The sequence below is a fragment of the Microtus oregoni genome, unplaced genomic scaffold (assembly GCF_018167655.1).
Source record: "Microtus oregoni isolate MIOR12 unplaced genomic scaffold, Mior012 000045F_ref0000178, whole genome shotgun sequence".
NCBI classification, from domain to species: domain Eukaryota; kingdom Metazoa; phylum Chordata; class Mammalia; order Rodentia; family Cricetidae; genus Microtus; species Microtus oregoni.
The window spans coordinates 9,827,768-9,840,387 of record NW_024543219.1 but is presented as its reverse complement, the minus strand read 5'-3'; positions in this window follow the sequence as shown (position 1 = coordinate 9,840,387).

Genomic DNA, 12,620 nt, shown 5'->3' with positions numbered 1-12,620 from the left:
CGTTTCTCTCACTGGTCCCATTTAGCTTTTTGCTTAGGAATGGGATAGTTTAGTTGGTCAGGGGTAGAGATGACTTTGAATTTATGGTTTCTTTAACAGGTCCTTAATAGAACTCAAAGCATACATCAAACCTCACACTCTAATAGTAGGAAATTTCAACACTCCTCTCTCATTAATAGAAAGGTCAATCAGACAGAAAACTAACAGAGAAATAAAATTAACAGAGGTAATGAATCAAATTGACTTAACAAAAATCTATAGAACATTCCACCCAAATAGAAAAGAATATACCTTCTTCTCAGCATCTCAGGGAACCTTCTCAAAAATAAATCACATAATCGGTAAGAAAGCAAACATCCAGATACCAAAAAAAAAAAAAAATAGTTACCACCCATGTCTTATCGGATCACCATGGAATAAAGTTAGAATTTAACAACAATTCTACCAGCAGAAAGCCTACAAACTCATGGAAACTGAACAGTCAACTACTGAACCACCCCTGGGTCAAGGAAAATAAAGAAAGAAATTAAAGACTTTCTTAAATTCAACGAAAATAAAGACAGAACATACCCTAACCTATGGGACATGATGAAAGCAGTGCTAAGAGGAAAGTTCATAGCACTAAGTGCCCACATTAAAAAACAAACGAACAAACAAACAAAAAAAAGGAGAAAGCTCACATTACAGACTTAATAGAACAGCTGAAAGCTCTAGAAAAAAAAAAAGAAGCAGACTCACCCAGGAGGAATAGAAGACTGGAAATAATCAAACTGAGGGCTGAAATCAACAAAAGGAAACAGAAAAAAACAATCAAAAGAAACAATGAAACAAAGAGGTGGTTCTTTGCGAAAACGAATAAGATTAACAAACCCCTATCCAAACAAATCATAAGGCAGAGAGAACATGCAAATTAACAAGATCAGAAATGAAAAGGGAGACATAACAATAGACACTGAGGAAATTCAGAGAAACTTCACATCTTACTAAAAATGCCTGTATGCTACAAAATTAGAAAATGTGAAAGAAATGGACATTTTTTAGATAAGTACCATATACCAAAATTAAATAAAGGCCAGGTGAACAATTTAAATAGACCTATAAGTCCCGAGGAAATAGAAACTGTCATCAAAAACTTCTCAACCAAAAAAAAAAAAAAAAAAAAAAAAAAAAGAGCCCAGGACCAGATGGTTTTAATAGAGAATTCTACCGGAACTTCCAAGAAGAGCTAATACCTATACTCCTTAATGTGTTTAATATAACAGAAGAGTCATTGCCAAACTTTTTTTATGAAGCTACAGTTACCCTGATACGAAAACCACACAAAGACTCAAACAAGAAAGATAATTACAGACCAATCTCACTCATTAACAATGATGCAAAAATTCTCAATAAAATACGGGCAAACTGAATCCAAGAACACATCAAGTAGGCTTCATTCCAAAGATGCAGGGCTGGTTCAACATATGAAAATCTATCAATGTAATCCATCATATAAATAAACTGAAAGAAAAAAAAAACATATGATCATTTCATTAGATGCTGAAAAAGCATTTGACAAAATTCAACACCCCTTTATGACAAAGCAATTAGAGATTAGGGATACAAGATTCCTACCTAAATATAATTAAATGAATATACAGTAAGCCAACAGCTAACATCAAATTAAATGGAGAGAAACTTAAAGCCATTCCACTAAAATCAGGAACAAGACAACTGTCCACTCTCTCCATACCTCTTCAATATAGTGCTTGAAGTTTTAGCAATATCAATAAGACAACAAATGGAGATCAAGAAGATTCAAATCAGAAAGGAAGAATTCAAACTTTCGTTATTTGCAGATGATATGATAGTGGACATAAGCAACCCTAAAAACTCTACCAAAGAACTCCTATAGCTGATTAACACCTTTAGTAATGTGACTGGATACAAGATCAACTCAAAAAAATCAGTAGCCCTCCTAAACACAAAGAACAAAGAAGCAGAGAGAGAAATCAGAGAAACATCACCTTTCATGATAGCCACAAATAGCATAAAGTATCATGGTGTTTCTCTAACCAAGGAAGTGAAAGATCTATTTGACAAGAACTTTAAGTCTTTGAAGAAAGAAATTCAAGAAGATACCAGAAAATGGAAGAATCTCCCATGCTCATGGATTGGTAGGATCAACATAGTAAAAATGGCAATTCTACAAAAAGCAATCTATAGATTCACTGCAATCCCCATCAAAATCCCAAAAAATTCTTCACAGACCTTGAGAGAACAATAATCAACTTTATATATGGAAAAACAACAAACCCAGGATAGCCAAAACAATCCTATACCATAAAGGTATTTCTGGAGGCATTACCATCCCTGATTTAAATCTCTATTACACAGCTACTGTAATGAAAACAGCTTGGTATTGACATAAAAACAGAGATGTTGAGCAATGGAATCTAATTGAACACCCAGATATTAACCCACAAACCTATGAATACCTCATTTTTGATAAAGGCCCTAAAAGTATCCAATGGAAGAAAGAAAGCATCTTCAACAAATGGGGCTGGCATAACTGGATGTCAACCTGTAGAAGAATGAAAATAGATCCATATCTATCACCATGCACAAAACTCAAGTCCAAATCGATCAAAGACCTCAATATAAATTTGACTAAACTGAACCTGATAGAAGAGAAAGTGGGGAATAGTCTGCGACACATGGGCACAGGAGACCACTTCCTACATAGAACCCCAGTAGCACAGACAATAAGAGCAACAATTAATAAATGGGACCTCCTGAAACTAAGAAGCTTCTGTAAAGCAAAGGACACTGTCATTAAGACAAAAAGACAGCCCATTAAATGGGAGAAGATCCTAACCAATCCCACATCAGACAAAGGTCTGATCTCCAAAATATATAAAGAACTCAAGAAACTAAACATTAAAACTCTAATTAACCCAATTAAAAAATTGGGGTACTGAACTGAAAAGGGAATTCTCAACAGAAGTTCAAATGGCCAAAAGACACTTAAGGTCATGTTCAACCTCCTTAGTGATCAGGGAAATGCAAATCAAAACAACTTTGACATATCATCTTATACCTGTCAGAATGGCTAAAATCAAAAACACCAATGATAACTTTTGTTGGAGAGGATGTAGAGTAAGGGGAACACTCATCCATTCTTTGTGGGAATGCAAACTTGTGCAACCACTTTAGTAATCAGTGTGGTGGTTTTTCAGGAAACTGGGAGTCAACCTACTTCAGGACCCAGCAATTCCACTCTTGGGAATATACCCTAGAGATGCCCAATCATACTACAAAAGCATTTGTTCAACTATTTTCACAGCAGCACTATTTGTAATAGCCAGAACCTGGAAACAACCTAGGTTTCCCTCAATAGAAGAATGGATAAAGAAGATGTGGCACATATACACTTTGCTTTTCCCTGATTGCTAAGGAGGTTGAGCATGACTTTAAGTGTCTTTTAGCCATTTTAACTTCTTCTGTTGAGAATTCTCTGTTCAGTTCAGTACCCAATTTTTTGAAGATTTTCCATTCAGTAGGTTGCCTTTTTGTCTTAATGACAGTGTCCTTTGCTTTATAGAAGCTTCTCGGTTTCAGGAGGTCCCATTTATTCATTGTTGCTCTTATTGTCTGTGCTACTTTTTTTAACATGTAAGAGGCTCTAGGAATGATCCCGGTGCTTCAAAACCTAAACAAAAATCGAGAAGCATATAGCTCAGTGCTAAGTAGGGTATTAACTATGTATTCTAGTCGAAAGTGTGTTCTTTAGCACACTTGAATAATAATACAAATTGATGAAATACAGTTTGATTGGTAGAATAAAAAGATGCTGAGTTCTATCACAACACCATATAAACCCAATGCACTCACATACCCTTGTACTCTAGGTACTCAAGAAATAAAAACAGAAAAATCAGAAGTTCAAATCCATCCTCAACTACAGACTTTCAGGCCACCCTACTATATACAAGACCCTTGGAGGAAGGTAGAAGAAAAGGATAAAAACATAAGCAACATATTAGAAGATAGTATTTTCAAATAATAATCAACTGCACATAAACAGGGTTAGAGTTAGGGTTATGGTTTAATTAGCTGAAGCTTCAGGGTGTACAGTTTTGAACAGATATCTCACCAAGGGATGGAAAATAATCACATAAAAAGATAGCATAAGTTAGTATACAAAAAGATACATTTTATATAATTCCATTTTTATGACACCCCCCCACACACACACACAAACTTTGACTTGTGACAGGACTTATATAATTCAGGGTAGCTTTGAACTCTCTGTGTAGAAATAGATTATCTCAAATGTGTGATCTTCTAGCGTCCATCTCTTCTACCTGACCACAAGTGCAGGGATTATAGACATCTACCACCACATACAGGGTTATCTGCTACTAGGGTTTGAACATAGCCTTTTGTACATACTAGAGACACACAAATTGCCATACATTCCTAGACCTAAACATTCCTAAAATGGATCAACAAAAACAAAAGCAAACAAACAAAGAACAAACAAAAGCCACATGAAGGCAGAAAGCAGATTAATGGTTTCTGTGAATTAGGAATTTAAACCTGGATGACTACAAAAGATACAGCCCAATATGGAAAGACAAAAGAATTATTCTAATTTAAGCAGTGGTTAGATGAATATACACATTTGTCAAAATCCGTAAGACATTATACACTAAAGTCAGCAAATTTGAATAAATGTAAAGGATATAATTTTAGAGAATAAAAGAAGTAAAAGAAAAAGGAGACATAGTAACAATGTACTGAGTGAAGCTTGGCTTTCCCTAGCTCACATCTGTGTGCGGTGTGTGCATTATGATGCAGGCCGCATGCTAGTGCGTGTACCTGGGGAGGACAGGTGGGTGTCAGTTGTCTTCCTCCTATCACTCTCCACCTTAGTCTTTGAGACAGTCACTCAGAGAACATGGAGATCACAGACTCGCTAGGAGCCTCAGGGATCCTCCTGTCTCCACCTTCCAGCCCTCAGATTACAGACACATGGTGTCATGCCTGGTCCTCAAGCTTAACACATTAACATTTTACCCACTGACCAATTAAACAGCCCCTCCATAGATTTTCGAATGAATGCTAAAAGAATATCAGATATATGCTGAAAAATATAGTATTGTTCACATTAGATGTAAATAACTTGGTCTTGTTAGGTATGTTTGAGGCTCAACAACTTACTTGTGTAGAAGTCTATAGCGCCAAAGCAGCCATAGACAATATGGGTGTGGCTGCAACTCACTAAAACCTTATGTACAAAATCAAGCAGCAGGCCAGGGAAGATAGAATTAGAATATCAAAAATACGGAGTACCCTAGTGGTTGCCTATGGTAGAGTAGGCAACAGTTGAGCATTAAGTAGACTAGCTAGAAGGTGGCAGGTCTATCAGACTGGAAAATGGTAAAAATGTTTTGACCCTGTTGCGTTACAGGCAAGTATGATTTATCATGACTCACTAAACCTTATGTTCTTAAAATGGGTGTATTTATTGCATTCTGTAATACCTCAACAAATTTGATTTGTTTTTAAAATAAAGTTGACATTTTCATATGACAGAATCAGTGACATGGAAAAGCCTGACTTCTGAGTCATAATAATCAACTCAACACCACATGAAGGCCTACTAGGTAATTGTTCCTTATCCTAAAAATTGGTTAATAATTTCATTCTCAGGATTCTTTGTCGGTCCCCACCCATAGGAGGGAGGGGTTGAGAATGAAATGATGAAAGTAGGTAAAATAAAGGGCACCGAGCACAGAAGAAAACTGAATGAACTAACTTTAAATGATAAGTATGAAAATGACAGTAAAGAACAGCAGCTACACTGACCTCCTCCGTAGTCTGCTTTAAATATCCAGACACTGCTCACTGTTAACTGCTGCTTCACCTGACATCAGACCCGAGCATCAAAGTCAGCTGCTATATCCACTGTGATTTGCATCCAACAAGCATTCTGAACCAAAAAGTTAGTTTAAAAATACTCCCTGATAAATATTCAAAGAGATAATATGAGAAGACCCAAACAGAAAATGAAAACAGGCCAGCTTTCCCAAGCAAGAGGAAGGACAAATGTCTTATAGTAGTTTAGTTGCTTTCCATGGGGGAAAATAACAGCGAAGCTTGTGACTAGTATTCCCTTGAGGGCTAGAATTTCCATTTTGTCCATACCAGGAGCTGATCAATGAAACTGCACCAGCACACAGTATGGGGCTTTCTGGCCTGTTTCACACAACAGTAGCATTTAGCTGACAGGATAATAGTGGGGAGTGGGGGTGGAGGTGGAGGTGGGAATAATAAGCTAAGATATAAAGTCTGAGAAAGATAAAGTGGCTTGCTTAAGATCAGACAGTGAAAAATGGCAATGTCCTTTATTAGTGATCCCAAGAGAGTACCAACTTGGGGTTCTACAAACCTTGATGCTTAACTTCTAGGAAAGGCTTTCCCTTATGTTGACACCTCAAATTAAAAAGGGCAGTTGATTGTAGTGTACCAACCTAATCAATTCCATATCTTTCATAAATAATTCATTATTTGTGGTGGCAGGAACTGATTCTAAGATCAAGAGCAGGCTTATGATCAGCAAATAAAAATCCCTACAAGAAGCCTACATCATGGCATAAAGAGTAAATGCCTCACACCTTCCCCTTTCTTTCACTTACCAAACATATCATACAAATGTCCCAAGACTCAGCTCTGAAGAGGTAAAACAAAGCACCCCATTGCCCAATGCAGAATTCAATCACAGTGTTTCAGTACTGATCAACCATTCCAACCTCCCAACTAGAAGTAAACAGGGTTTTCTACAGTTCTACATCAACTGTTTCATGCATCCTGAGAGTCCTATTTACCAAAAGCAGCAACGTCCTGGGTCTGAAAGTGTTAGCCTCTGCTCTAGCGCCCCAGCTGAGGATCTGAATGCAGTTTTCTGAGCATTGGTCACGCCCCCTCCTCCAGAGAAAGAGTGGGAAAATGCCCTAATTCTGCCAGGGCAAACAGTACTTACCTGTTTGATCCACTTGTACCAGGGAGCTCTTTCCTGCGATGTCCACGCCGAGAACCTGTCCTTCAGAGGATAGTCCCACAGGAGCCATTCCCTGAAGCTGGTAGCAGGAGAATGCCGATCCATGGAGGCTGGGATAAGCGGCCGCACAACCCACTCCTGACCACGGATGCTCTGGCCTGACCCGGGTCCTGTATCTCGCGAGTGGCCGCGGGCAACTGAGACAGAGAGGCCATTGCGCGCGACCGCTCCTCAGATGCCCAGACTTCCCTTAACTAAGTTTAGCCCTCACCATTGGGCTCATTGGGCTCCCCCGCGGCCAAGTCCAAGCAGCTCTGCCTCTTGGCAGTGACCTAAGATAGGCGGCGGCTGGGTATAGGTCAAGGCTCAGAGGTGTTGAAGGAGCCCAGAAACTTAACAGGGGTCTCCTTGACTCCCCCCGCATACAGTCCCACCCACCCCCGCGTGCGCTGCCTGTGGACCTTGAGTAGACAGCCGAGCCCCCCAGTGAACGCCCCTTCTGGGGGCGGGGCTTCTGTGGAGCTGTTGACAGTTGATCTCTTCAGGGAAAGAGTCAGTTTAAGAATTGGAACCCCTTTGATCAACCATGTCTCAGTGGATGCCCAACCCCCAATTCCTGTCCATATACTGCCATCAGAAATTGAACTCAGTGAAATACATATAAATTTGTAAAATAGCACATATATAGAAAGCTTAAAAGCTAACATCTACATATGAAAGAAATTATACAGTGTCTTTTCGGATCTATTTTTGCTTAGCTGAGATGATGTTTTCTAGCTCTACCCATTTACCTGAGAATTTTATCATTTTTAAGGACTAAATAATATTCCGTTGTCTAAATGTATCACATTTCCAATATCCATTCATCAGTTTGAGGACATCTAAGTTGCTTCCAGTTTCCAGCTATTATGAATAGAGCAGCAATGAACATGAATCAGCAGTATTTATGTGTTTGGGGTATATATGTAAGAATTGTTTAGCTAGACCTTGAGGTAGATTGATTTCTAGCTACCTGGGAAACCACCACACTGATTTTCATAGTGGCTGGAGAAGATTGTACTCCCACCAGCAATGGATAAGTGTTACCTTTCCCTACATCATAGAAAGCACATGCTTTATTTTATTGATCTTGGTCATTCTGACTGGTATAAGATGAAATCTCAAAGTATTTTCAATTTGCAATTCCCTGGTGACTAAGGATGATAAAAAGGTCTTTAAAGGTTTCTCAGCCATTTTTGTTTCATTTTTTTTTCAAAGAACAAAGTTCTGTGCATAGTTCTCTATCCCACTTTTGACAGGGGTGACTGAGGAAGGAGGGGTGGAAAGAATGTCAGAGACATAGGTGGGGGATGACTACAAAGACACAGTGTTTCCTGGACACAGCAGGGCAGCTGCACACATGAACTCACAGAGGTTGAGAGCACAGATAAGACTTGCAACGATCAGGGCAGACAGAGTTCCAGCAAGCAGAAAGAGGGTGGGCATTCCCACCCTTAGTTAAGGAGCTATGGGTAGTTGGTAGCTGCTGGGAGAAGGTTTCTTTATTGGTGAGGCCTTGGTTGCATTGACTACGCTCCACTGAAGGTCACACATCCAAGAGAATATGTGCTGTACAGCTTGTAAAGCAAATTGTAATTTATTTTAAAAGTGTGGGGGTGTAGCCAGGTTGGTAAAGAAGATGGATCTGGTAGGGAGAAGGTGAATATAATCAAAATGATTTCTTAATGTTTCCTAAGAGCTTCAAAAAAGAAAATAAAAATAATAGGTGCTATGTGAATGTGTATATGTATGTGTGTTTGTATATATTATTTTATGCATATTCGTCACACTAAATATAATAGAATACATATGATTTAGTAACACTGGTGATTACAGACATTCACTGTGAACTTGAGACCTGCCACCTTTGGGTGAGGCTTCATGTTTATTCACAATGTGCTGAGCAGACATTTGTGTGCAGTTTGAAGGGAAATCAGCAGAGGGCACTGCCTCTTCAGATGTGGTTAACATCTCATCTAGGTGGTAGTTTCTCACAATAGACTGTCACTGTGCAGAAGGAGTTTCTCCTTTGAGAGTGAGAAGCTTTAATAAGGTCCTGGGGAGACTTGCCCTGTGAGTTTGGTAAACTCAAGAAGTAAGTGTTGTTGACTTCTGTGAACATGCTTCCTGACACCTGCTCTGTCCGGGTGCTCCTGTTAATGCTCAGTAAGTTACATTTACCCTAAGTGGTGCTGATATCATTCTCTTACAAATTTGGATGTCTTTAACTTCTTCCTCATAGAAAAGTGATATTTATTTATTTATTTATTTATTTATTTATTTATTATTAGGGGGGAGCAATGGAGACTCAGTGACCCAGACATAATTTCTGGTTACTGTCACAGAGGGGTTGTCTCTGAAGCTGAACTGCACCTATCAGACTACTGATTCAGCACCTTTCCTTCTATGGTACGTGCAATATGTCAAAGCCCCTTGGCTACTTCTTAGGAGCTCCACAGACAACAAGAGAACAGAACAGCAAGTTTTCCATGCCACTCTCTATAAGAGCAACAGCTTCTTCCCCACGCAGAGGTCCTCAGTGCAGCTGTGGGACTCTGCCCTGTACTGCTGTGCTCTGAGTGACACAGGGAGGGAGACTGCAGGGGAAGCTGCACACAAACCAAGGGGGCAGGAGGGCTGAGGGGAGTGGACCTGTGAAGGAGGGCTGTGTGCCTTCCCTAAGTGGGGTTTACTCAGCCTCCTAAAATACAGCAACAAATTTCATATCAAAGTCCTAGAAAACTTGGAATTTGTGGTTCTTATGACAGGATAGGATGGAAATCATTGCTAGAAACAACTCAGGCTTTGTTCCACAGAAATACTATTTTCTTCCTAACTGGAGGACCTCTCACAGAAAACATCTCCTGGAAAATTCTGACAGGAGTTATCTCTACCAAGATGTCTTACAAAACATAGTGATTGATATTCTCCAGCAGTCTTCTGTTATTTCTCTGCAAATTTATGTCCACATGACAAATACAGACTCCAGTCTTTAAACATCTACTTCAGTCTCAGTCCACAAGATATTTAGTTTCTTCCTCTCTTTGGTCCATGTTACAGGTGGTTCAACCTAACTTCTGGCCTCAGTTATTTTTCTGTTGCTGTGAAGAGACACCATGGAAGACAACTATAAAAGAGATCATTTAAGTGAGTTGTTTTTCTTTCCATGTATGTGGAAAACTCGACATTTTATACATGCATCACATGAATTAATGTTGTAAAAATGGCTATTCTACCAAAAGCAGTATGTGAATGTGATGCAATCACAATACAATTCCTGGTAAAGTGGATTCCCTTTCCTACTTCAACATTATTAGTACTTAAGGTCTTGCATTGTGCTATGTGATCAGTTTTTAATTAATTTTCCTCCAGGTCACAAAGGTATGATTTTTTCTACTACATAAAGGTATCTATTTTTCCTGTCACCATTTACTGAAGGTGTCTTTCACCATTTCATGTGCTGTAGTTATATTGCCTTATGAGTCCTCAAGAATAATTCAATTGACCTGTGTGTCTTTTTCTTTAATGTAAAATGTTGTTTTGCTCCCATGACGCTGTCCTATAAATAGATATCAGAAACTGTGATATCTCCTACCTTACAATTTCTTCTTAGGAATAGCTTTGATGATTCTGGGTATTTTGTGATTACATATGTTATTAATGCCTTTATATCCCTGTGAATTATATAAAGTAATGGGATCTTGATATTGGTATTAATGAATCTTTAGTTTGTTCTCAGTGGAATACCCATTTCTCAAAATTAAAAATAAACAAAGATCTTGGCAAGAAAGCTGTTGTGTGGCCCAATAAGTCACCCAGTAAACTCTTTAGTCTTTTTGATAACTCTTCCAAGCCTCTAGTTTCTCTACTATAGATGATGGACGTTCACTCACACTCTTCTTAGATATTTTATTGATGCCTTGTGTCATGGAGATTTTGTAGTTTTGGATCTGCAGATCTGGGTTCTTCACATGCTTCAACAGTTCTTAGATGAAGAGGATGATAAGGTGGGATAACCCATAGCCCTGGGCTGTGCTTAGGTGGTAGCAGTTTGGATAGCTCACCATCCAGGCCAGCTCTCCAGCACTGCCCCAGCTAGTTCTCCCAATGCAGCAGGCAGAATGGACAGAAGTCAATTCTCCTCCTCCCATGCCCTCACATCTCACTTACCTTCACTCAGACCACAAGGGGAGAGCTCTAATGTTTTGCTCTGGGGAGGTGCTGGGTCCACAATCCCAATTTCTTCCATTGGTGAGATCTCTTTTCCCATGGCCCAGAGGCCAACTCTCCCACCAACTACAGGTGCATATGCTCAGGTGGGGCAGACATCTTTCCCTCACCTTTGCTGACACAAGGTGGACAGAGTAGGGTGGACTCGGTTCTTCTGCTCACACACCCTCGGGGCCAGCTCACCTGCACCACCACTCTACAACACTCTATTGTGCTGCTCAGTTCAGGTGCAGGACCCACTCTCCTGAGCGCCACAGTTGGTGAGGGGCAGCTCCAGGTAACTCTTTTTTAACCTATCCTGCTTCAGTGGTAACAGGAGACATTCACATTAACATAGACTGAGGCTGAGGCAGCATATGGGATCCAGACATGGCCTTTGGCAGCAGTCTAGGCTTCGAGGACACCAAGGGCTTTGGTGGTAGACTGGACACTCAGATCTGTATGGTCCCAGAGGAATCACAGCCCTTGGACACTATCATGTTTCTAAGTTATGTCCCAGATCCCTACCTACTTCTGTGTGGTCCTTGGTGGCAATAAGGCCATGGACATGAACACACATCCTGGTTGTATATGCAACATGGACCCAGACGTGGTTCTGGGCTGTGGGACTGGAGAAAAACTTTAAGCAAATTTTTGAAATAGAAGATTTTTCTGTCTTGCAGTTTTAGGATATGAACATTCTAAAATATCATAAAATTTAGCTTCAAGTTGACATGAGAACATATTGAAGAAACTCATACTTAACATAATTTTTTCTTTTAATTTTATTTTTTTATTTCATGTGTATGAATATTTTGCCTACACAACTGTCTATCTTGTCACATGTGTGCCTAGTGCTGGCTCAGGCCAGAGAGGTCATAGGATCCCTTGGACCTGGAGTTACAGATGGTAATGAGATGCCATGTAGGTGATGGGGGGGATCAAACCTGGGTACTCTGGAAAAGCAACCAGTTCTCTTAAACCTTAGCCATATTTTATTTTTTTAATGATATCTTCGTTAAGTATTCCTGGAAGGCCAGATTGCTAAAAGACAGTGAATGATAAACTATTGTGTATTACATGACTAAGGCAGTTATTTTATGCCCTGGATAGCTAAATTTAGGGCTAATTTGGTTTTTTTCAGCTTGTCTATTGAATCTTTGTGGGTTTCACATAATGCACCTCAATTTTGTTCACCTCCCAGTCCTCCATATCCCTTCTCATCTCTGTTGCAGGACCACCATGAAAGAAAAAAAACAAAGTAAGGAAGCAAACAAACAAAAGCAAGAACAAACGGTGGTTTTGTCCCAGGCTCCTGCATGTATGT